Raw genomic sequence first — 24,235 nt, 5'->3', positions numbered from 1 at the left:
TAATAATTTATTTTATTTATTTATATGTCTATTTTGGATTTAATAAAAATTTATTTCGCTTTTGATAATATACACATAACGATGACAAGAAAGTTTGAATACGGAGCTAGTAAAAGAAAACTACTCAGAGAAAAGGAACAACATCTACAGGGTGTTCCAAAATTCACGCAAGAAGTACTTTTGATAGAAAACACGAGTTTTTAATTAAAAATTGTAATTTCTTATTGATTCATAAAATATACAGTATAGGGTTATGCATGGAATAGAATATCGGGTAAATGGCCTCCATGGCTTTGCTGGCACATACGCAAACTTTTGTCGAAATTTTCCATGACCGTTTTGCATAAATGTGGCTGAATTTCGTTGATACAGCGCTCAATTTCCTCCTTCAAGGCGTGGGTGGTCGTCGGCTTGTTGACATAAACCTTAGACTTCAAAAAACGGCAAAGAAAAAAGTCCAACGGCGTTAAGTCACATGATCTGGGCGGCCAATTCTGATCACCAAAACGGGAAATTACACGACCAGGAAATGACTCATGCAGTAATTGAATTGTTTCTCGGGCTGTATGACATGTGGCACTGTCTTGTTGAAACCACATGTCGTCCACATCCATACCTTGCAATTTAGGCACAAAAAAACTGGATTATCATGTCGCGATAGCGAGCACCATTGACTGTTATTACCTTACCAGCCGCATTTTCGAAGAAGAAAGGACCGATGATGCCTCCAGCCCAAAATCCGCACCAAACAGTGACACGCTGTGGATGCATTTGTTTCTCAACAATCACCCGTGGATTTTCTGAACATCAAATGCGACAATTTTGTCGATTAATGAAGCCATCAAGATGAAAATTAGCCTCATCGCTGAAGATGATTTTGTTCGAAAAATAAGCATACACTTGTTGTTGTTCCATAATCTAGTCAACGAACTCTCTTTGCTGTGTGTGGTCAGTAGGCTTCAGTTCTTGAGTCAATTGAACTTTGAAAGCATAAAGATGCAAATCTTTCGTGAGAATACGCTGTAGAGAGCTTCTCGAATTCAAGACCACGGTGCCGAATTGATGTTCCTGGACTCTTAGCAACACTCTCACGAACTGCTTCGATTTTTTCTGTTGAACGACTTGTTGAAGGATGGCCAGAGTGTATAAGATCACTAATTGATCCAGTTTCCTTGAATTTTTTAATTAAATTTTTCACAGTTGATGAAGTTAAATCACTATTCCGACCATATTTTGAACGAAAATTGCGAACTGTAACTGCCAAACCTTCATTATTTATAAAATATTGCTCAACAATGAAAATGCGTTGTTTTTTCGTGTAGCGCTCCATTTTTAATAACCCTGAACTGTCAGCTGTCACGCTGTCTTTTATTTCTCGTTGGCAACACTTTACCGCACAAATGGCGCTAAATTTAAATCTTGTGTGAATTTTGGGACACCCTGTAAATAGTAAAAAGGGGACAATTTTGTCTTTCTTACATTCTTCTGAAATGAAGGAAGTGAAGAATTTCATAGAACCGAAGTTATACCTCAAACTTCTCAGAATGAAAGTGAAACATTGGTATTAGTATCAGGAAGAGACGAAAGTGAAAAAGAAGAACATCAAAATAATGTGGAAAACATAGGAGAGAAAGAAGAAAATGAAACAAATCAAGAGGGTTTTGAAGAAAATTTTCAATCGGAGTCTGTACTTACCAGCAGGCAAGCTATCTCTTATCCTATCGATATAGCAGTGGGGCCAATTAGTATTAATGAACAATTTATCAAACATATTTTACTAAATATACCTCAGAATGTTGGTAAAATCCAAAACTGAAACAAAAAAGAATACACAGAATCAGTGGCGGCCGGTGAAAATTTTAAGTGGGGGTGCTGCATATACAAAAAAAAAAAAAAAAAAAAAAAAAAAAAAAAAAAAAAAAACTGTTTTTTCCTAATCAGTAACGAATTTATTAATAAATAAATTTACATATTAAAAATTGCTTTATTAAAAATATTTGATCCCCACCACGAGGATCAAATATAAGTGGCGATATTAAGCAATTAATATTTAGCAAGTCTTTAACTAATATAGAGACAGTATTGGAAAACGAAACAGCAAAAATTCTCTGGCACTTTAGAATACAATCTGATCGGCATTTGGAATACAATAGACCTGACATTACAATTATCGAACATCGACAGATTTGGATTATTGATATCGCAGTACCCAGTGATAGCAACATTAACTACAGAGAACTGGAAAAATTACTAAATATCGAGATCTGACAATCGAAGTTGGCTGGCTGTTGCTTAAACACAACAAAGTCATCCCAATGGTTATCGGTGCATTTGGTGAAATTTAAAAGAAGCTATCCAACCCTTTGCAGCAATTAAACATCATCGAAGTTACACCATATGATCTATAAAAAAGGCATTACTTGGAACAGTCTATATTCTTGAACAGAATCTGAATTGCTCTGTATCACCGGTCAAATTATTGTCTGAAAGATATCTTGTTTTGACTGTGTCTATTATGTGAATTTAAAAAATAATAATACCGACTAACATTTACCTCTACCTGCTCGGCTATCTATTGTTCACGTTATATTCCCTCTTTCTCCGCAAACTCTTCTCATATTTATTGTTTTTTGCAATTAATATGATAAGAGTTTGCGGTTTTCCAAATAATCCAAATTTGCGATGTTCGACATTACAATTATCGAACATCGACAGATTTGGATTATTGATATCAGATTATTGATATTGATCGCAGTACCCAGTGATAGCAACATTAACTACAGAGAACTGGAAAAATTACTAAATATCGAGATCTGACAATCGAAGTTGGCTGGCTGTTGCTTAAACACACCAAAGTCATCGCAATAGTTATCGATGCATTTGGTGAAATTTAAAAGAAGCTATCCAACCCTTTGCAGCAATTAAACATCATCGAAGTTACACCATATGATCTACAAAAAAGCATTACTTGGAACAGTCTATATTCTTAAACAGAATCTGAATTGCTCTGTATCACTGGTCAGATTATTATCTGAAAGATATCTTGTTTTGACTGTGTCTATTATGTGAATTTAAAAAATAATAATACCGATTAACATTTACCTCTGCCTGCTCGGCTATCTATTGTTCACGTTATATTCCCTCTTTCTCCGCAAACTCTTCTCATATTTATTGTTTTTTGCGTTATATTCCCGATGAAGGTTCTGGTTATGCTCCTCCTACTTACACTTTCTCTAGAAGAGTTTTTTCCATGCAATTCTTGTCTAATCTCATTATTTGTCTGGTTTGTACCAAATATATCATCCTGACTACGAATACATGCGGACATTACTACAATAAGTTCAACCTCAGGTGTTCTTGGATTAATTTCCCCCGAGTGCCTCTGGACTGCAGAGTACGAGACATTTGTTCTTCATTTAGAAACATTTGATTTGAATTTCTTCTATGACGAGAAAAACCTTAAAATGAGTTGACCAGTCTCATATCAAGATGGTAGTTTATGTTGAAGGCAATACTCATTTTTATCCCGAATATCGTACAAGCTTGCCTGAGATACGCACGTATTTTACAGACCTTATATCTTAGTTCGGTTAGTTTTCGGTTGAGGCACCTAACGCTATGAGGGAAAAAGAATTAGTCCTCAAATTTTCTCTGAGGCGACAATGCGGATAGGCTAAGGAGGGGCCTCATAATCGTAATCATAATCGTCCTTCCACATATCACTGCTGCATGCACCGCTTGTCCACCTCCCACATCCAGACTTCATAATCACTCGTATGAATGCTTATTTACTATCACATAACTCTATCAATTAAGTCGAACACAACTTTGACTAGTTGATTATTGCTCGTTTTCTGGATAGTCGATTTCTATCATATTATTTTCCCTAATACTTTTTGTTATATTTGTCTTTCTAATCTTTTACACAGTATAAGTGATGAATCCTCGTGATGTTATCTTTTTGGTGTCTTTTATTTTGAATAATAATAAATAGGTGGCGAAATTTTCTAGAGAAAATGATGTTCAATGAATATCTTTGTAGTATCTTCTTTATTATACAGGTGGCGGGATATTCTGATAGTGTGCTATATGTTTGGTTTATGTCAATGTTTTGATGTGTGGTCTTGCCATCTTTAATCTGTGAATAAATATGTAATGTAATTAGGCAACTTACAAAACAAAAGTGAGTTTCCACCTAAGCACCAGTAACGCATTTTAGTATAAAGAAGCGTTTTCGATCTCACTTGCAGAGTTGGGAAGTCTCTCTCAGGTAAGAAAAATTGTATATGTGATCTCGAACATTAAAATGAGCTGAATCCTTAGGCTTCTATTTTTCTCTATTGACAAATATTGCTTCCCCTCCCGTAACTTCTGCTCATTCCTTTAACCCTGATTCCTCTTACCAACACTCATCACTGACAGTCATTGAAGTAGCTGAAAACATTTTAGAAGAGAATGCTATATCAATAGACTAGAGGCCAACAAATTGATTTGATTTTTTTTCGATTTGGAGGTGGGGGTGTAGAGAGTTCTGTTCATTTTATAAAACGGAGAGGCCAGTGTGGTTAGATCAGGTGGGCAGATGGTTCTAGTCTGTTTGCTAAAGTTTTGATAATACCGTACTTATGGGATGTATGGCGATGTGATAAATGATGGATGTATCTATCTGTCAATGTGGGTACATTCTCTGTACAGTCCTTTTCAATGGTGAAATAGATTCTCTGGTGTTGGCTATCGAAGTCTGCTAAAAACGTTTTCCAATTTAATCCGACCATGTGACTAAATGGAGAATATGTCATCAGAACTAAACATCATCTAAACTCTGAGAGGAGTAAAGTTTAGGACTGTATTTTCAAAATGATGTTCCATGAAAAGATTGATGATGGGGTGGAGGGGAGTGGCCATAGCTTGCCATCTTTCTGTTTATAGGTTTCTTCCTGTGAGGAAAATAACCAAGGTTTATGATATAAGTGAACAGAGTTGATATGTCAGAATAAAATATTCTGAATTAGTTCTGAGGTTTCTTGTATGTAGAATAGAGAGCTGTAGCAAAACTGACCATGATATCAGTATCTGTGAGGATCAAGTCTCACAACCAAATTTTAAGCATAGAGTTTTTAATGTTGGCTTTTGGTCACTTTACAAGTGTGGGAACCACTACTGTCTAAAGCGGGTCTCAGTGGTATGTTCTGTTTGTGACTTTGTGGTAATCCATAGATCTAGAGAGGCCTAGGATTATACAGTTTAAGTTTTTGGATAGTTTAAGGCTAGGATAAAACTTTATTGTATAATTTTTCGAGTCACTTTTTTTTTTGGGGGGGGGGGAGTCAGCATCAGTTAAGCAATGCTTAGATTGATGTCTAAATGAGATCAATATTTTTTGATCATATTCAGGATCAGGTACTACCATAGTGTTACTCTTTTCTGCTTTTGTGATGATGATATTCTGTTTTTGAATAGCTTTTTAAGTTTTTAGATTTTTTAAAATATTTTTGCCATGATTAGAAGACAGGTTATTTCTTTGGTGTTAAGGCATAGTTGTGGTTTAGGCTAAGGGCATTGATAGCTTCTTCCTTGGATGAAATCTTATGAGAATGAAGTTAAATTTATTGAACTCTTGCATGACAGCTTCCTTAAGCAGTATGTGACAAGTAACTTGAGGTCAAAGAATTTAAGACATAATTATAGTGTCAGAAAGGGGGGGGGGTTCAGTAAAAGACATGACTGTTCTGCTTCTGGATGATGGCAGTGATCATGCTATACTAATGTGGGAAGTAGCTAAGTGTATGGATGTTATTTCATTTCATTTAAAAAAGATTACATAGTGAAGTACAATGTTGGGAATCATACCAACTGAGGAGAATACTCTTGGAAGTTTTTCCACGTGATTATACTATAAATTAAAGATACTAGGAAATTATATACTTGGTTTAATCCTTTATCCAAATGTAAGCAAACAAGTTTGTGCCTACCTGAACTATTTTCAGGATTGGGGCAACTCTTATTAAGAAGCCTTAGTATACCATAACTTGCCTTAGTATACCATTATGGTATACTAAGGCAAGTTATGTGAAGTCAAAAGCTTCTTTATATGAGTTATCCCAATCCTGAAAATAGTTCAGGCACAAACTTGTTTGCTTACACTCGAATAAAGGATTAAACCAAGTATATAATTTCTTGGTATCTTTAATTTATGAGGAGAATACTAGGTTTATTTCTATGGTATTGCTTGCAAGATAAGGATATTTTCAGTATATAGGAAGTATTAAAAAAATCATCAACCTGTAATGGCACATTCCAACAGTATTGGAATGTGCCATTACAGGTTGGAGAATAAATAGGGTAGAAGTGAAATGGATCTTAAATCTTATTAAGCAGGAGATTTGTCAGAAAAAAATGGGGTGGAGGGAATACTATATAAAGGATGATGTTAGTTATGAAAATTATAAGTCACAGACCATACATCTATTGTATAGAAATCTAAGTGTGAGTATGAAAAGAATTTGGCTCTGCAAACAAAAGACAACTGAAAAAAAAAATATTATCATCATCATATCTCATCATCTATGGAGGACTCACCAGAACTCAGTATGATAAATTCACTCACAAATATTGGTTTGAGATATTGTTCAACTATTAAGTGCCCATTTTGCTAATAGCTATTCAACATGTAGCTCGATGCATGCTGCCTCTACACTGGATTAAGAAATGCAGGTTTATTAAAAGGAGGTAGAGCTGTTACATAAACTGAATAAAAATTCAACAGTAGGACTGATGGAATATCACCACAAATGCCAAAAGAGTATGCAGGTGAACTAGCTGTATCTTTTGATTTGGATGTACAATTTGAGTCTCACCACAAGGAAGTTTCTATGGGAATGAAAATAATGTGTGATAATTGCACAAAGGTTGTTCAAAGACTGATGTGTTTAACTATTGACCTATCAGTATCTCAGGAGTGGTGGTGAAGATTTTGGAAAAGCTGGTAAGAGCTCATGTACAGAAATGAGTTGACAGAGAATCTATACTCTTCAATGAATAGTATGGATTTAAAGGGAAGATCATGTTTGAGTAAGTTGCTCACATTTCATGATAATGTTATGGTTGAATTAGACAAAGGGAATGGATGTATTGTGATACTGTTTGGATTTTGAATAAGGCTTGTTGCAAGATACAGCATGGAAGACTGTTGCATAAGTTGCAGGATATGAGATTGGATTATTAACTATTAGCATAATGAGAATGGCTGACTGATATATCAAAAAGTGGTGTGTGTGTGTGGGGGTGTGGGGTGGATGTGAGTCTTTACTTTAATGACGGGAAGGATTTGGCAAAATGGTGAGATAAATGTGAGTAGCGAAATTGCCCATTTGAATGGCGCGATACACAGAGCTAAAAGACAACTGGAGCATATGGAAAAATGTGTGTTGAACGTACTGACAAATAACCGGCGGAAGTCTGTGATGGCAAATAATAGAATGTTCGGAAACGTCAATAAAATGAAGGAGTGAGTGCTGTATGGTGATTCGCTATTAAGAGGCGTAATAATTGAGAGTTTAACGAAGTCATACCAGCCGGGTGCGAACATAAAGGACATCAACGAATCTATTCGACTGCAAAAACAGAGGGTGAAAGAGATAATAATCGTGGCAGGAACGAATGATTTGAAAGAGGACAAAATGGAAATGATAGAGGATGTGAGAGAGTTGTTTGATTTAGCAAAAGAGAAGAGTGAGAGAGTTAGGATGGTGAGTATCTTACCGCGGTATGACAGCAAAGTGTTTAGAAGGAGAGCCACAATTGCCAATGACTTTATGCGTGGGCTATGTATGGAGAGTGGTGTGGAATTTGTGGAGGTGTGGAATGAGTTCGATGGGCGAAAGGACTTATACAAGATGGATGGGTTACATTTGAATGGAGTTGGTGTACGGAGACTTGAAAGAGTGTTGATGAATGATGTGGAAGTGGATGTACAGACTCAGGGAAACTAGATTTATTAAGGGGAGGGAGTAGATATGCAGACTTTAGGGGGGGCAGTTAAGCGTATGAATGAGTATATAATGCCCGAGCGAGTACGACGGACAACAAATCAGAATGGGATAGTTAGTATAAGGCATCAAAGTAGGGATGGGACAAATGGGCTTCTGCGATTCATGTACGCTAATGCCAGGAGTATTAGGAACAAGAAGGAAGAGTTTTTGGCCATGGTTGGCACTTCCAGGCCACAGGTTGTTGGTATTAGTAAACATGGCTGACAGAAGATGATAAAGCTAGTGGGATTGAATGCGACGGGTATAGCGTGTTCAGGAGTGACAGGGTGAATAAAAAGGGGGGGGGTGTTATTGATGATAGCTGATGAGCTTCAGCCAAGGAGTATAGAAGTTGAACTGCAGGATGGGGAAAAAAGCGCATTTGAGGCTGTTTGGTGTGAGATAGAATCTAGCACAACAAAATATACAATTGGGTGCTGCTATAGACCAGGTGATGGAGTGGATGGTGGAGATAGTATGCATAAGCAAATAGAAGAAATGAGTGGAAGGAGGGTAATTATTGTGGGTGATTTCAGTTATGGTAACATTGACTGGAAAGAGGAGAGGGCACATGGGAGGAAGGAATTGGATTTTATGCGGTTATTAAGGGACAACTATCTAAGGCAACATGTATTGGAAAATACCAGGGGGCAGAGAGTGCTGGACCTAGTAATTGCAACTGAGAATGTGGCTGTAACGAACATGACCATGTTGCCACCAATTGGTGAGAGTGACCATAAGGTCATGACTTGGGAGGTGGCTAAAGGAGTCGAATTTACAATTAAGACAGGGTACATGTGGAATTACCGGGCTGGTAAGTATGACAAGCTTAGGTGTGTGCTTGGCTCAATGCCATGGCATGTAAAACTGCAAGGGCTGGATGTTGATAGTGCATGGGAGGTGGTTAAGAACTGCTCGCAGGAGGCAATGGTTGACTGTATACCAAGAGTCCGAATAATAAATCAAGTGGCCAGGATGGTAACAAGGGTGGTAAGAAAAGCAAAAGCAGATTACGAAAGGAAATTGGCCACGCAGGCTAAAGAGAATCCCAAACAGTTTTTTCAATATGTTGCAAGTAAAAGGAAAAATGCTCGTGGTAGAATGATCTTAAAAAATGCTGAAGGTAGGGAGGTAACCAAATCAGTCGATATTGTGGAATTACTGAGCGAGCACTTTGCAAGAGTATATCATCCAGGTGGTGACTTTGCAGGAATGGAAGAACCAACAGCTTTTACTGGAATTGTGATGAATGAAGTAGAGGTAACTAGTCTATTACAGAACCTCAATGTCAATACATCTGTGGGATTGGATGGTATACCAGCTCGTGTCGTACATGAAGCGGCCAAAGAATTGTCAGTGCCCTTGACCATTTTGTTTAATTTGAGCCTCAGGACTGGGTCAGTCCCAAGGGGGTGGAAAGAGGGGAAAATAACTCTGCTGCATAAAGGTGGTTCCAAGGCTGCTGTTGAAAATTACCGGCCAATCAGCATAACAGGAATCATTATCAAGGTCTTGGAGAAAATAGTCGAGAGGAAAATACAAGATTGGATAGATGAAAATGGAATACTGTATCGGAGACAGCATGGTTTTGTGAAGGGTAGGTCATGCCTCAGTAACTTGCTCACGTATTATAACACAGTGACGGCTGAACTGGATAAGGGTAATGGGTTTGCAGTGATTCTACTGGACCTTGCTAAGGCCTTTGACAGGATACCACATGGAATTCTAATCAGTAAATTGCAGCATATGGGGATGGATATAGGGTAGGTGAGATGGATAGGAGGGTGGTTGACGGAGAGATATCAGAGAGTGGTTTACTCAGGAGTAGAGTCCACAAGACGGCCTGTGACTAGTGGTGTGCCACAAGGATCTGTTCTTGGACCACTGCTGTTTAATTTGTTCATAAATGATATAGGAAAATATCTGAGAGGAGCAGTTCATTTGTTTGCGGATGATGCAAAGTTGGGTAGGGCAATAGTGAATGCAGATGACGTCAAAATTTTGCAGGATGATTTGGATAGATTGGAGGTCTGGGCTAAGGAGAATGGATGTCAATTTAATGTGGCAAAATGTAAGGTTATGCATTTTGGGGTGAAAAGATTGGCGGCAGTTTACCGCATTGGTGGAACCGTGCTCCAGGAAATTGATGAGGCACGAGATTTAGGAGTGTTGGTGGATAAGGAATTGAAATTTAGGGGACACATTGCAAAAGTGGCTAAATCAGCTCATCAAATCACTTGGTTGCTGAAGAATACATTGACAAGCAGAGACAAGCAGGTTATTGTTCCTCTCTATCGAGCCTTGATAAGACCCCATCTCGACTACTGTGCTCAGATTTGGTCACCTAGGTTTCTTTTTGATGGGGAGGAGGTGGAGAGGATCCAGAGGCGAGTGACTAAGATGATAGCAGGTCTGTGGAATGAACCGTATGAGAACAGGTTGAGGATTTGTGGGTTACAAAAATTGGTTGATAGGCGGAGGAGGGGAGATATGATTGATACATTCAAATTACTGAAGGGTTTCTATAAAATTAATTCAGAAGATATTTTTGAGAACAGGGCTGGTTGTGGGAGGACTAAGGGACATCCATGGAAACTGGGCAAAAGTGTGGTTAGTAAAGGTGTTAGAGTTGGGTTCTTTACTTTTAGAGTAGTGAATGAGTGGAATGCGCTCCCTGAGTCTGTGGTGGATGCTGTGACAGTGAATATGTTTAAGGCGAGGTATGATAGATACTGTATGAATGTCGAATAGTTGTGATGAATATGAATTGGGGCCTCCCTCGAAGAGTCTAATGACTCCCTGGAGTTGCCCGTAATAATAGTAATAATAATAATAATAAACATACATCTGTTTGCTGGTAATGCAAAGATAGGCAGGGTAATTAGGAGTAAGACTGACTTGTAGCACTTGCAAAAGGATTTGAACAAGCTGTAATTGTATGGGTAAAATAGTAAATGTAAAGCTAGCTACTTTGTGTTGAGATATCCTATGGTGTATTACATTGGCAAGATTATGCCAGAAGAAACTGATCAGGCTGGGGATCTTGGAGTGTTAATAGACAGGGCATTAAAGTTCAGGGACTATATAGCAAAGGATGCAAATATTATTCAGAGGATAATTGGAATACTGACATGAACAGTAACATGCAAGGATAAGGAACATTTTGTCTCTTTACAAGGTCTTGATACCACCTCACCTGGACTATTGTGCACAAATTTGATCTCCTTGTTTTCAAGATTTATTTTTCTTTTTTTATTATTTCATGCTCCCTCCAAGGAGTCCAAAGACTCATCGAGGGAGGGCACCAACTCTACAACTCTCCGTGTCTGCCATGCATTCCACCAGCTGCACCAAATTGCTACTACATCATCATCTACACCAACACCATCTATTCGCCACCATCACTAGTATTTTTTTTTTTGTCTGTAAATTGGAGTGTTTGAAAACAACTGTCGTTTTCACATGCCCACAATTCCAGCCTATTCAAATCATTCTGCATCTGCAAGTACTGTATATCGGCTGCATTCCTGATTACCTTGCCTATCATCATGAGCAAGTAGCTTTATGTTTCTTGTCAAATCCTTCAGAATGTCATTAATATAAAGATTGAATAACAGTGGACCAAGTACTGATCCTTGTGCTACAGCATTAGTAAATTTTGGAGACTCACATCCTCCCTATACCACTTTTTAATATGTCATTTTGGCTGAGTGGTTAATAAATCTGACAATCACAACATCCATGCCCACGGTGGGATTCGAATCCCACTGTGGGCATGGATGTTGTGATTATCTGTGAAAATACTAGTGTTGGTAGTGATCAGTAGATGCCATTGGTGTAGATGATGCAGTTCGCTGTAGTTGAGTGGTAGAGGCAGAGAGTTGTAGAGTAGGTGCTCGATGAGTCTTTGGACTTCTTGGAGGTGTCATGTAATAATAATAATAATAAATAATCCAGTCCCATATTCTCCAATTTATGCAACAGGCTTCCATACTGTATTATGTCTTAAAATCCCACAGTATTAGGGTATATGCATTCCTTTTATATAACTCAATGGTAATATTATTATAGAATGTGAGCAAGCTGCTTCAACATGACGTTCCCTTAGTAACTCTTCAGCACTTGTACATTCCATTTTGTTTGTTGTGAAGTATAGATTCTTGGTCAACTCATTTCTGTGTGTGAGCCCTAACTTACTTTTCCAAAATCTTCATCCTCCTCTCTAAAAATATTGTTAGTCAATCGTTGGATACATCAGTCTTTGCTCTACTTTATCACATGTTCTGAAACTCAAATTATATAGGCTCGTCAAAGGAATAGGCATTTCAGATGAACACTATTTTAGCATCCGTGCTGATATCCCATCAGTCCCTTCTGCCAAATTCTTATTCAGTTTGTGTAACGGCTCTAGTATCTCCTTCATATATGCCTGAGTTCTTGTGAAGAGGTGGCAGTGAGGTCTGTGTTGCATATATGAGGCTGATAGCTTTTAGCAAAATGGAAGCTCATTAGTTGAACAATCTAATAGAGTAGAGTTATACTTTCATATTCATTCTTTCTTCTACTTGCAACATAGTCATAGAATTCTTTTGGGTTGTCTTTAGCTTGCAGAACCAGTTTCTTTTCATTCTCAGACTTTGCTTTCCATACAGCAGTAATAACTTCTGGATTGTACCTTATAATTCTCATAACTGGCATCATCCTTATGAGCATGATGTTCCTTCTACATCTTTATCTTACAAATCTCTTGCTTTACATGATTACACATACATTTCACTCCTATCTTATTTATTCTTCAAACTCTAGTGACACATTCCGATGTTACATCATTTAAATATTTTTAAATCCTTCCCATTCAACAAATGATACCACGATGCAGAAATTGGCATACTCCTCAGTTGGTCATAATTTCCTGCTTTGTAGTTCAGCACATAACTTTTTCTGAATGGAACAATCATAAGTTTAGCCACTTCCCAAGTGAGTACCGCATGATTACTGTCACCAACCACAGGCAGATTAGTTATGTCTGTAACTGAAACACTTTCTGACACTATAATCAAATCTAGCACTCTTTGACAGAGTTCCTTCTGTCACATGCTGTTTGAGGAAGTTGTCCCACAACAGCTTAGTAAATTCAGTTTCATTCTTCTCATGAGATTTCACTGCATCCTAATCAATGTTTGTATAAAGTCCCCCATTATAATTACTCGTTTTGCACCCATCACCTTTAGGTCTGTAACAACACCCCACTATGTATTTGATCTTGTTGGACTACACCTGATGCCAGTTGGCTTCCAACTCACTGCCACATGAAAAACTGTTACTAGTCTTGCAGTCATAGGTCTCAACTTTAACTGGATTGAAATAATCTAATATCATTAGCAGCACACACCCCTCCTCTCCTGTCTCTTGTTTCTAAAAATATTGTACCTTTTACACTTGATATCAGCCAGTATATCGTATATCTACTTAGAGCTACTAAAAGGCTGTCAGTGCATAATATGTCAAGTTATGTCAACCTCCTGCAGTCAAGTTATCCCTGCCTTCCTGTGGTATAGCCTGTTTTCACAAATATGAAGACTGGCAAGCAATGCCTCTGCAAATTCATACCTTCCCTAATTGGAGCAAATGCTGACTAGACTCTAGGTAGTATGTCTTTCATCACCCAGTGAAATACAATCACCTTGCTTATTAGTCTTAAAGTGGCTGCAGCCATATTTGCTCAGTAGAGCAAGGTTCTGGTTTCTTCCCCCCCCCCACATCCCTTTCTTCCCACATGCCAATCATGCTGTAGGGCAGCGTTTCCCAAACTTTTCCTACGACGGAACACTTCACAAATCCTGAAAATTTCATGGAACAGCTTGGTTATTTTGTAATGTATTAATTAATAATTAATTGTTAATTCAGCTGATTTTTTATTATTAATTAATAATTAAACATCAATTAACCATAAACATCATTAAATTAATTTGTGCTGATTTTCATTGACATATCCCATTCTGATCACCAAAAATTTATAATATTATTATAAGTACTTACGAGTACTCGTATGTCTTATAATAATAAGACATAACTTGACATAATATGTCAAGTTATGTCAACCTCCTGCAGTCAAGTTATCCCTGCCTTCCTGTGGTATAGCCTGTTTTCACAAATATGGAGACTGGCAAGCAATGCCTCTGCAAATTCATACCTTCCCTAATTGGAGCAAATGCTGACTAGACTCTAGGTAGTATGTCTTTCATCACCCAGTGAAATACAATCACCTTGCTTATTAGTCTTAAAGTGGCTGCAGCCATATTTGCTCAGTAGAGCAAGGTTCTGGTTTCTTCCCCCCCCCACATCCCTTTCTTCCCACATGCCAATCATGCTGTAGGGCAGCGTTTCCCAAACTTTTCCTACGACGGAACACTTCACAAATCCTGAAAATTTCATGGAACAGCTTGGTTATTTTGTAATGTATTAATTAATAATTAATTGTTAATTCAGCTGATTTTTTATTATTAATTAATAATTAAACATCATTTAACCATAAACATCATTAAATTAATTTGTGCTGATTTTCATTGACATATCCCATTCTGATCACCAAAAATTTATAATATTATTATAAGTACTTACGAGTACTCGTATGTCTTCCTGGAGATCGCTTTGTAGGCTGGTGGTGGATGACTCACTATCTGTTGAGTCACAAACACCTTCAATAAGAGATTTGTTAATACCAAAATTAAACAAAGTCCCTTGTCTCTTATTTATATTAAAATTTAAATCTGCAGGCCTATTACTTTTAAAAAATCACGGCACTATGGTTTGAAACTTTCACCCTACAATACGAACTTGCGAAGAAAGTATTCAGTATTACTAGATTTGAGAACCGGATACAAGACTACCTTGATCTTCAATTTTAGTGGAAAAATTTTCTTTATACTTCCTTGCTGATTGGTCACTAACATTTGCAACACAGATGTGATTTCTTTCAGTTTTGAGAACAGAGGATACACCGCCCATTGTTGTAATCGGCTTGGAGGCAATTTTTATGATCAGTCATAACCAGCGGTATTCTCTTTCCTGATTGTTGAAAAATTTTGATGTATGAAAATTAACGATAATTCATGAATATTTCCATGTTTAAAAATATGCCGCTTGGTCACTAACATTTGCTACACAGATGTTATTAGGCATTCTGGGTCTGAGCTTGTCGACATATTCATGAATATTATTCTCCTCAGAATATTTCCACTATAAAATATTTATTCATGAAAAATACTTAGAAAACTAAAATGACAAATTCCAGGAGAACTTCTTGCAGAACACTTATTCATCTTCTGAGGACTACAGTTTGAGAAGCCCTGCTGTAGAGAATGTCAGACATTCCCTCAGACACGGAATATTGCTCCCATATTTATAGCAGTGCAATCCTCTCTAAGATTGTTCATTTCTATCCAGACGAGTGCAATCTGGTTAATTAATGATAACCTCTCTCTCTCTCTCTCATATCCACTTCAATCCCTCTCTGCTTCTTTGTGATTCTTCCACAGATGCGTTCATGGATAGTGCTCTGGTGAATTGGCCACTGTTATTCCTCCAAAATCATTAAAACAAGAGCTGCTGCTAACCAACATCTTTTTACAGTCCATCTTGAAACTCACCAAACCAACTTCACCACCTACGCTTTCATTCCATCCACTTCTGTTCTTTGGAACAGCCTCCCCCCACTCTTCCTTCTCCAAAAAATACAGCCTTCAGTTCAAAAAAAAAAAAAAAAGTAAACAGAATCTTCCTTCTTATCCTCTTACCTACACATGGCACTGATCTACTATAGGTTTTGTGACCTTTCATGTGTGGAGCAGATATAAAAAATCCTTCTGATAGCTTTGTGTCACTAATGACTACAATCTGAGGTCCCAACGTATTCACCAAGGCAACAAGCTCTATCCCTTTGTTTCTTATGCTTGTCACATTTCTGTACAGACATAATAAGTTATCTGCGTGCTTGCTTGTTTGTATACTTTTCTTTGTAGTCTATGGGAACAGTTGGACATCTTGCAGATCTCTGTTCTTATCTAGTACCTTACTTATGCATACATCCTTGCACCTGCTTGATAAGTTCGAACTGGATGAACACACATTCATTTTCTCATAATCATTTCCATAATAATACACCTTCCCATCATTAGTACAGTTACATAACACTGTCGCTCTTACACACAGATTCTTGCCATTCCTCCCATCATAATCTACTTTCCATGGCTCTCTGTGTTAGGTCTCATATCAATTAATATCTGAAGACTCCTGATACCAAATGCATTGAAGTGTAGGTTGTCCCTGTTATACAAATTCGTTGTTACCTTAGGTTCACTCCAAGCATCCACTCCATTGTCGAATCGTTTGCCATCATAGCACTTTTTTTTAATTCATTTCTATCATGTGTAGGTAATATCCAGGGTGTTTCACATAATACAGGGAATAGAAGAGGAGAGAATAGAAACAGTAGGAGAGAGGGAATGAGAGAGAGGTATGGGAATGGTAGAAGAGGAGAGAATAGGAGCAGTAGATGAGAGGAATTGGAAGAATGCGAGGGTGTGCTGGAACCACGGATAGAGTGATGCCAGGACAGCAGGTCCTGGCATCACTCTATCTGTGGTTTCTCTCTGTGCTTCCTATGTTAGGGAAGCACAGAGAGAAAGGGTTAAGGGGAAACTAGAATTCTCAGGAAGGATGGTAGCAGGGATGGCCTCTTGTGGGAATGGGTGCTTGGGGAAGGATGATGACATCCGACATAACACTGAGCCCAGTGGGGTCTAGAGGGGATAATGATTGGTATAGAAGCAGTGACATTTTTATTCTTTATACTAATGCCAGGAGTATCCGAAATAAAGGAAATGAATTGGTGGTGCTGATAGCATCAGCCAAGCCAAAGATTATCGGGATCTCTGAGACGTGGTTGACAGAAGATGATATAATAACATGAATTGAAGTAGCAGGGTACAGCATTTTTTCGGTAGGATAGGAAAGGAAAATGTGGTGGTGGAGTACTGCTTATGATAAGTGATGACTTATGTCCTCCAAGAGTGGAGGCTTTGGAAGGCAGTGACACTAATGGTTTTGAAAGCATGTGGTGTGAGGTAGAAGTGGCCAAGACAGGATATTTAGTGGGGTGTTGCTACAAACCAAGGAGCACAGAGGGTGGGGGAGCAGGAGATGTTTAGGCAATTGAGCTTGGCAAGTGTAGGAAGAATGATTGTTATGGGAGATTTTAACTACAGCAGTATAAGCTGGGAAGAGGAAAATGCATGTAGTAATAAGGGAATAGAATTTCTAGAATTCTTGAGGGACAGATGTCTTAGTCAACATCTAACAGAGGGAACAGGAGGTTCAAGAGTTTTGGATTTGGTCAGCATCAGAAGAGCTGATAATAACTGAGATGACATCTCTCCCACAAGTTGGAGAGAGAGAGACAGACCATGTGGTTTTGACTTTGAAGATAAATAGACATGTAGGAGTATCAAAGAAAAGGGAATGTATGTGGAATTATAAAGCAGGTGATTATAATAGTCTTAGGTATCAACTAGGGGCAGTTCCATGAACGGTGGAATTGGAAGGCCAGAATATCATTAGTGCTTGAGAAATTGTGAAGGAATATTTGTTAGCAGCAGCAGTAGTAAGCTGTATTCCACAAGTGAAGAAGCAGACACAATTCGGTGTAAAGTGGATGACAAACAGTATCAAACAGGAACTGCAGTTGAAAAAGAGATTATGGAAGAGATATAAGGAGAAGGGGTGAAGGGCAGATGTACGAAGGATATAAGACTCAGGCCAGGAGAGTGACTAGTATGGTGAGGAAAGCAAAACTGGAATATGAGAAGAGATTGGTACTAAGATCCAAAGAAAATCCTAGAGAATTTTTTAGCTATGTGGCCAGTAGGAGGAGAAATGATTGTGGAAGAATGACATTGCAGGATAAAAATGGAAATAGGGTGATTGATGCAGAGGACATAGTTTAGTTGTTCAGTGAGCACTTTATTGGAGTGTTTCATCTTGGAGAAGAAGGTTTTAATACTAGAGGGATAGGACAGGGTTTAGAGGTGCAAGAGGAGAGTGTGTTCCAAATACTGAGTACTCTGGATATCAGTAAAGCTGACATCAAGTAGCACATTCTCTCAAAATCCGTGGTGGAATACCATCCGCTCTTGAGAGAATGTGCTAAAGAACTTGACAGCTCTGTTGACCTGGCTCTTCAATAAAAGTCTAGCTGTGGGAAAGGTACTCAAGGAATGGAAGGAAGGTAAGATAGTGCCCAGAAGGATTACAAGTGGGGGGGGGTTCCGCAGGGCTTAGTACTGGGACCTGTATTGTTCAACCTTTATATCAATGACATTGTCAATGGATTGCAAGGGGATATTCAGTTGTTTGTGGATGATGTGAAGCTGGGGAGGGTTATCAGTAATAGTGCAGATGTGGCAGACCTACAAATAGGATTTGAATAAACTAGACAGATGGGCAAATGAATGGGGGTGTCAATTTAATGCAGCAAAATGTAGTCTTGCAGTTTGAGATCCATCGATGAGAGGCTGCATACTCAATTGGAGGAGCTGTACTAGAGGAAGTAGGGGAGACAAGAGATCTGGGGGTGATGATTGATAGAAAACTGAAATTCAGGGAGCATATTGCAAAGGTGGTGAAGATAACCCAGAGGATTGCTGCAATACTGAAGACGATGCTGACCTGCAGAGATAAAAGAGTTATCATTCCGTTGTGTAAGACCCTGATCAGACCACACTTAGACTATTGTTCTCAAATTTGGCCCCCAGGATTTGAAGGGAGAAATTAACTATGGAAAGGATACAGAGGTGGATAAAAAAAAAAAAGATGGTTTCAGGACTGTACAATGTCAGTTATGAGGATCGGCTGAAGGAATATGGACTGCAGAGTTTGGTGGATAGAAGGAGAGGTGATATGATCGAGACTTTTAAACTGTTGAGAGGTAGTTTCAGGATGGACATCAGGGAGCGCGATGACAAGGGGCCATCCCTGGAAGTTACAAAAGGAAGCTGTGAGCAAGAGGGTGAGGGGTGGTTTCTTTGCATGGATGGGGGGGGGGTTGAACCGTGGAATGCATTGCCCGAGAGAGTGAGAGCAAGAACAGTCAATGAGTTCAAGGAGTGGTGTGATAGACTTTATGTTTCCTAAGGACCTCCCACAATGATTCTCTTGACTCCATGGAGGCCTGAAGAATAATAATAACAATAATAATCTGTAGAGAGAGAGAAACAGTAGAAAAACATCCTCAAACTTTGGTTGCTCTAAATAAATCACGAGGAAAAAATTTTGACAATAAAAAATAAATAAATAAATAAAGTTCAAAAAATGGTTGCTAGTGGAAATATGGTGCTCTAAGTGAGAAAAGATAATAAATTTTTCATACCATTTGAGCACTGAGATGGTATGCACAAAGGTTGCAAAAGTCCTTTGACTTGTGTGATGAATTTCTGTATTTTCAGTATGATAGTACAGATATTTCATACTGAAAATAACAGTACATCATTATTAGTGTGTAGACATTACATTACATTAGCCAGCCGCTATCAGTCCGGGGGACTTTTGGCCTCAAGCACCACATGTCCCCACTGGGCACGGCCTTCTGCGACTGTCTGCCATGTTCTGGTTTCCAGCCCGACACCCTGCAGTCTTCCTTCTCCTGATCCGCCCATCTCCTTCTCGGTCTCCCTGATCGGGGTTGGGCCTCCCACACGTGTCTCAGTCATTTCGGGGCCGATACGGTACAGGTGCCCCAGCCATTGAAGACGCCGGTTGCAGCTCCATCAAGACGTCTGCCAAGTTGTATAAAGCATGTATGGCAGCATTGGACCGCCTCCTCCAGACTCCGTCTGCCATGACCCCTCCATAGATACATCGTAGCATCTTGTTCTCGAATACTCTCGGGTGATCTGCTTGTCTCGCCGTGAGAGTCCACGCTTCAGCACCATAGAGGAGAACAAGCCTGCTCAAAGTCTTGTATAGTCCCACCTTTTGTAGTCCAAACAGCAAGCGCGAGGCGAAAAGGAGGACACACCTGATAATAGGCCACATTCGCAGCATTTACCCGACTCTGGACATCCGCCTCAACTTTGTTGTCTTCAGTCACAAAAGAACCCAAGTACCTAAATACCTTCACCATCTCAAACTGTGCAGCTCCCCTCTGGATCTTGAGCAGCATGGTGACTCATAAAAAGGTATTTTGTCTTCTCGGCATTTATCTTCAGGCCAACTTCTTCTGCAGCTTCCTCAATAGCAGTAACTAATGCCACTGCATCGTCCTGTTGATGCGCCATGACGTTCAGGTCGTCCGCATAGCCAAGAATCCTAACTTCCACCCCATGTTGACTCCACCTGCCACTTGCTGTGTGTTTCTAATTACTTTTTCCAACACTAGATTGAAGAGAATAGGAAAAAGCCCATCACCCTGCTTCACACTGGTCTGTACTTGAAACGGGTCCAACAGGTCACCTTCTGCTTTCACTCTTGCTCTCGAACCTGCTACACACACCTGCACCATTTTTCGGAGTTTTCGAGGAATTCCAGCTCTTCTAACACCTGCCATATTTTTGGGCATATTATTGAGTCATTGGCTTTAGAAAAGTCTATGAAAATATTATGAACTTCCCGGTTATATTCCCAACACTTTTCAAAAATTTGGCACAGCGTGAAGAGTTGGTCTATTGTAGAACGGTTCCTCCTGAAGCCCGTCTGGTAGTCACCAAGGCATTCTTCTGCATATGGTGTGAGGCGCATTAGCATGATGTTAGACAGCACCTTGTAGCCAGTCGATAGTAGCGAGATGTCCCTATAGTTGCCACATTGAACCTTATCGCCTTTCTTATATACTGGGGTGATCAACGACTCCTTCCACTCGACTGGCAGCTGTTCTTCTCGCCAGATCATCAAGATGAGCCAGTGCAGCTGCTCCAGCAGGATGTCCCCACCATTCTTCAGGAGTTCTGCCAGCATGCAGTCCACTCCTGGAGCCTTATTATTTTTCAGCATGCAGATAGCACGAGTAATCGCACTAAATGTCGGCTCTTCAATAAATGATTCAGCAGTTTGATAAGGAGTATCCTTCGATATTGACGTTCCAACATTGACATTCAGCAAGTTCACGAAATATCTACGCCACCACTCGAGAGCATCTTTTGAGTTTGTTAACAGATTTCCACTCTCATCTCGTATGGTTGCCGCTTGTGTCTGGGCACCTCGCATGGCTTTGATTGTCCGGTACATCTCCCGTCCATTATTTGTCACCCTATTTCTCTCTATACTAGCCACTTTCTCATTAAGATACTTCCACTTTTCCCTGCGTAGACATGTATTCACCACTCTTCTCACCCTCTCATATGCAGCTTTCTTCCTGCTATCCGCTGGGTAGTTCATTAGTGCTTCCCTTCGTTTCGCTACAGCTTCTTCACACTCTGTATTAAACCATGCTTTTCTCCTCCTCTTTCTCTTTCCCACAGTTCTCGAGGCAGCTTACGCAACCGTATTTTGATGGTGTCCCACATCCCATCTGGATCATCCTCTTCCTCCTATAACTCCCCAAAACGATTCTGCAACTCTAACTGGAAAGCCCGCTTGCCTTCTGCTGTTTTCAACTTGTCCAGGTCCCATGCCGACATATGGTAATACATGCGGGCCTCTGTACCACAATTCTATGCCTGAAATAGTGGTCACTATCTCTGCTCCTCTGAAACTTCTCGCATCCGAGATGGAACTGTGGTGATTCGATACACTAGTACAGTGATGGCGAACCTATGACACGTCTGTCAGCACTGACACACTAGAGGGTTTCAGGTGACACACTTTGGATGTTGAAAAATATTGGTATTCTGATGAAAAAACTGCTATAAATCATGTAAGATCGCTCTCTGTTAAGGCGAAGGTAGGTTTCAGTTCATTGAAAGAATTATATTTTATTGTTAGCCTATTTCTATTTTATCTTGTAACTAGCCTATAAACAACGAGCGTTTTAAGTTTGCACTTTCTTTCTTAATCATTATAATTTCTGCATAGTCATATGATATTATAAAAACTTATAAAAATTATTATCAATATTATACGATACAAACTTATAAATATGTGCTTTATATATTATAAACTTAAAGTTTTCATTTGATTTCTGTGTGAAATTCATTCATGCATGCATTCCAAGTCTCTTGACTGAGTAATACAGGTTCTAAACATATTCAAAACCACTTTAACAGAAAATATAATTCGCAGCATTAAATATTGAATTTATCTGAGTAAATAATGAAAACATTTTTATAGTTGCAATAAATTCAGTAAATTTTGTTAAATAATTCAAATCGCAATAAAACCTACTAAATAGCATGATAGAGAGTGAAATGTAACAAGGTTGCTACAAACATACCGGTAATAAATCTGGCAACCCTAATAAAAGAAGTAGCGGTAGTCTTGCATGGTCTGCCACTTAAGTAATTTGAGTTGCTGGTGTATAATTCGTTTCCAGTAATTGTTAGTTATTAATTATTACTGCTTACCACTGTATATAATTGTGCTCTTTTTTAATTTGTGAACCCTTTTACAATGGCAGCTAGCACTAATAAAAAACTAAAATTATCACAGAAAGGAAGTGGAAGAAATTTCCAAGATGCCTGGACTGAACAATGTGGTTTTATTGATAGAGGTGATAAAGTTCTCTGTAAATTGTGTGGTGAGCTATCTGTGAATAGAACTTGGAATATAAGAAGACAGTTTAAAACTAAGCACAAATGGCTCCTAGAAAAAACGTTTGAAGAATGCAAAGAATACATATCGCAACATCTAAAACTGGCAGAATCACAATCAGGGATTTCCATTAAATTTGTTTCAGGACCTTCAAATTTAGTAGCCGCAAGTTGCAGTATTTCACATACTATTGTTGAACATGGGAAACCACTTAGTGATGGTGATTATATTAAAGAAGCTTTCATAAAGTATGCACCATTTTTATTTGAGGACTTTCATAATAAGGAAGCTATTGTAAAGCACATGAAAGAGTTGCCATTAAGTAGGAATACTATTAAAGACAGAGTTATATCAATGAATGCTAGTATAGAAAATCAAATACAACAAGACTTGAACTCCTGCCATTGTTTTTCCATTTGTCTCGACGAAACTACAGATATTACGTCACCAGCTCGACTGGCTATTATTGCAAGGTATGTTCACGGTGATTCTATGCATGAGGAATTGATAAAATTAGAAAATTTACCTCAAAACATGACAGATAAAGACACATGCGACTGTGTTGTTAAAGTGTTCTGTGAGAAACAGATTGATTTATCGAAAATATTTTTGATTACAACTGATGGCGCGTCTAATATGGTTGGCCGTAATGTCGGTTTTATCAAACAATTTACAGAATATGTTGGTCACCCCCTGGTTTGTTTCCATTGTATTATACATCAGGAGACACTGTGTGTGAAATCAGGCTTAAAGGATTTGGATGATGTGATGAGATTTGTGACAAAAATAATTAATTTTATTGCTGCCAGGGCTTTAAACAAACGAGAATTTAATTCACTTTTAAGCAAAGTTGAATCGGTGTACAGTGGTCTATTAATGTACAATAATATTTGATGGTTGAGTCATAGCCAAGTACCATTGAACGGTTTGTTGAATGTTTAAATGGAATGAAATTATATTTAAATACGAAGGGCATGGAGTACGAATTTTCTCAGTTGAACAATTCTGCTTGGCTCAGTAAGCTGATGTTTTTCACAGATTTTTCATTTCACCTGAATGAACTTAATATACAATTGCAAGGTTTCGGAAAATCTGTCGATGTTATGTTTGGCATGATCAAGAGCTTTGAGAATAAACTCAAAATATTTCAACATGATTTAGAAAGCAACAATTTTAAGTATTTCCCAAGAGTGAAAATTTTTTTAACGAAACCTGCCCCAAAAATCATGAACAACATATCAACCAATCTATCGAAGTTCTAAAGTCAGTAACTGAGCAGTTTCTTCTAGATTTGAGCAATTTCGAATGTTGGAACAAACAATCCAATTCATAAAGTATCCTGATGAAACAGAATTCATGGATCTTAAATTAGATGGCTTTGAGCGGTTGGATTTAAAAGATCTAGAAATGCACCTAGCTGACTTCTAGTGTAATTCTATCTGGAAAAGAAAGTTTATTGCTCTTAG

General features: G+C 38.5%; 1 protein-coding gene across 2 annotated transcripts in view; it reads left to right on the top strand.

Annotated features, from left to right (window-relative positions):
- Window positions 1-4,115: 4,115 nt before the first annotated feature.
- LOC150110309 (dynein axonemal heavy chain 12-like) overlaps window positions 4,116-24,235 on the top strand; it is a 213,866-nt gene continuing 193,746 nt past the window's right edge. The window contains exon 1 of one of the 2 annotated variants that reach the window (XM_090392772.1): window positions 4,116-4,270. The gene's annotated coding sequence lies outside the window, so the exon portion shown is untranslated. Of the gene's footprint in view, window positions 4,271-20,146; window positions 21,964-24,235 lie in introns of those variants that run through there. The other variant, XM_090392764.1, reaches the window with a different exon arrangement.

This window comes from Typopeltis vanoorti, chromosome 1 (assembly GCF_054136105.1).
Source record: "Typopeltis vanoorti isolate ZY-2024b chromosome 1, IOZ_Tvanoo_1.0, whole genome shotgun sequence".
Taxonomy (NCBI): domain Eukaryota; kingdom Metazoa; phylum Arthropoda; class Arachnida; order Uropygi; family Thelyphonidae; genus Typopeltis; species Typopeltis vanoorti.
The sequence above is the reverse complement of the archived record's forward strand: the minus strand, read 5'-3'. Positions and strand labels throughout refer to the sequence as shown.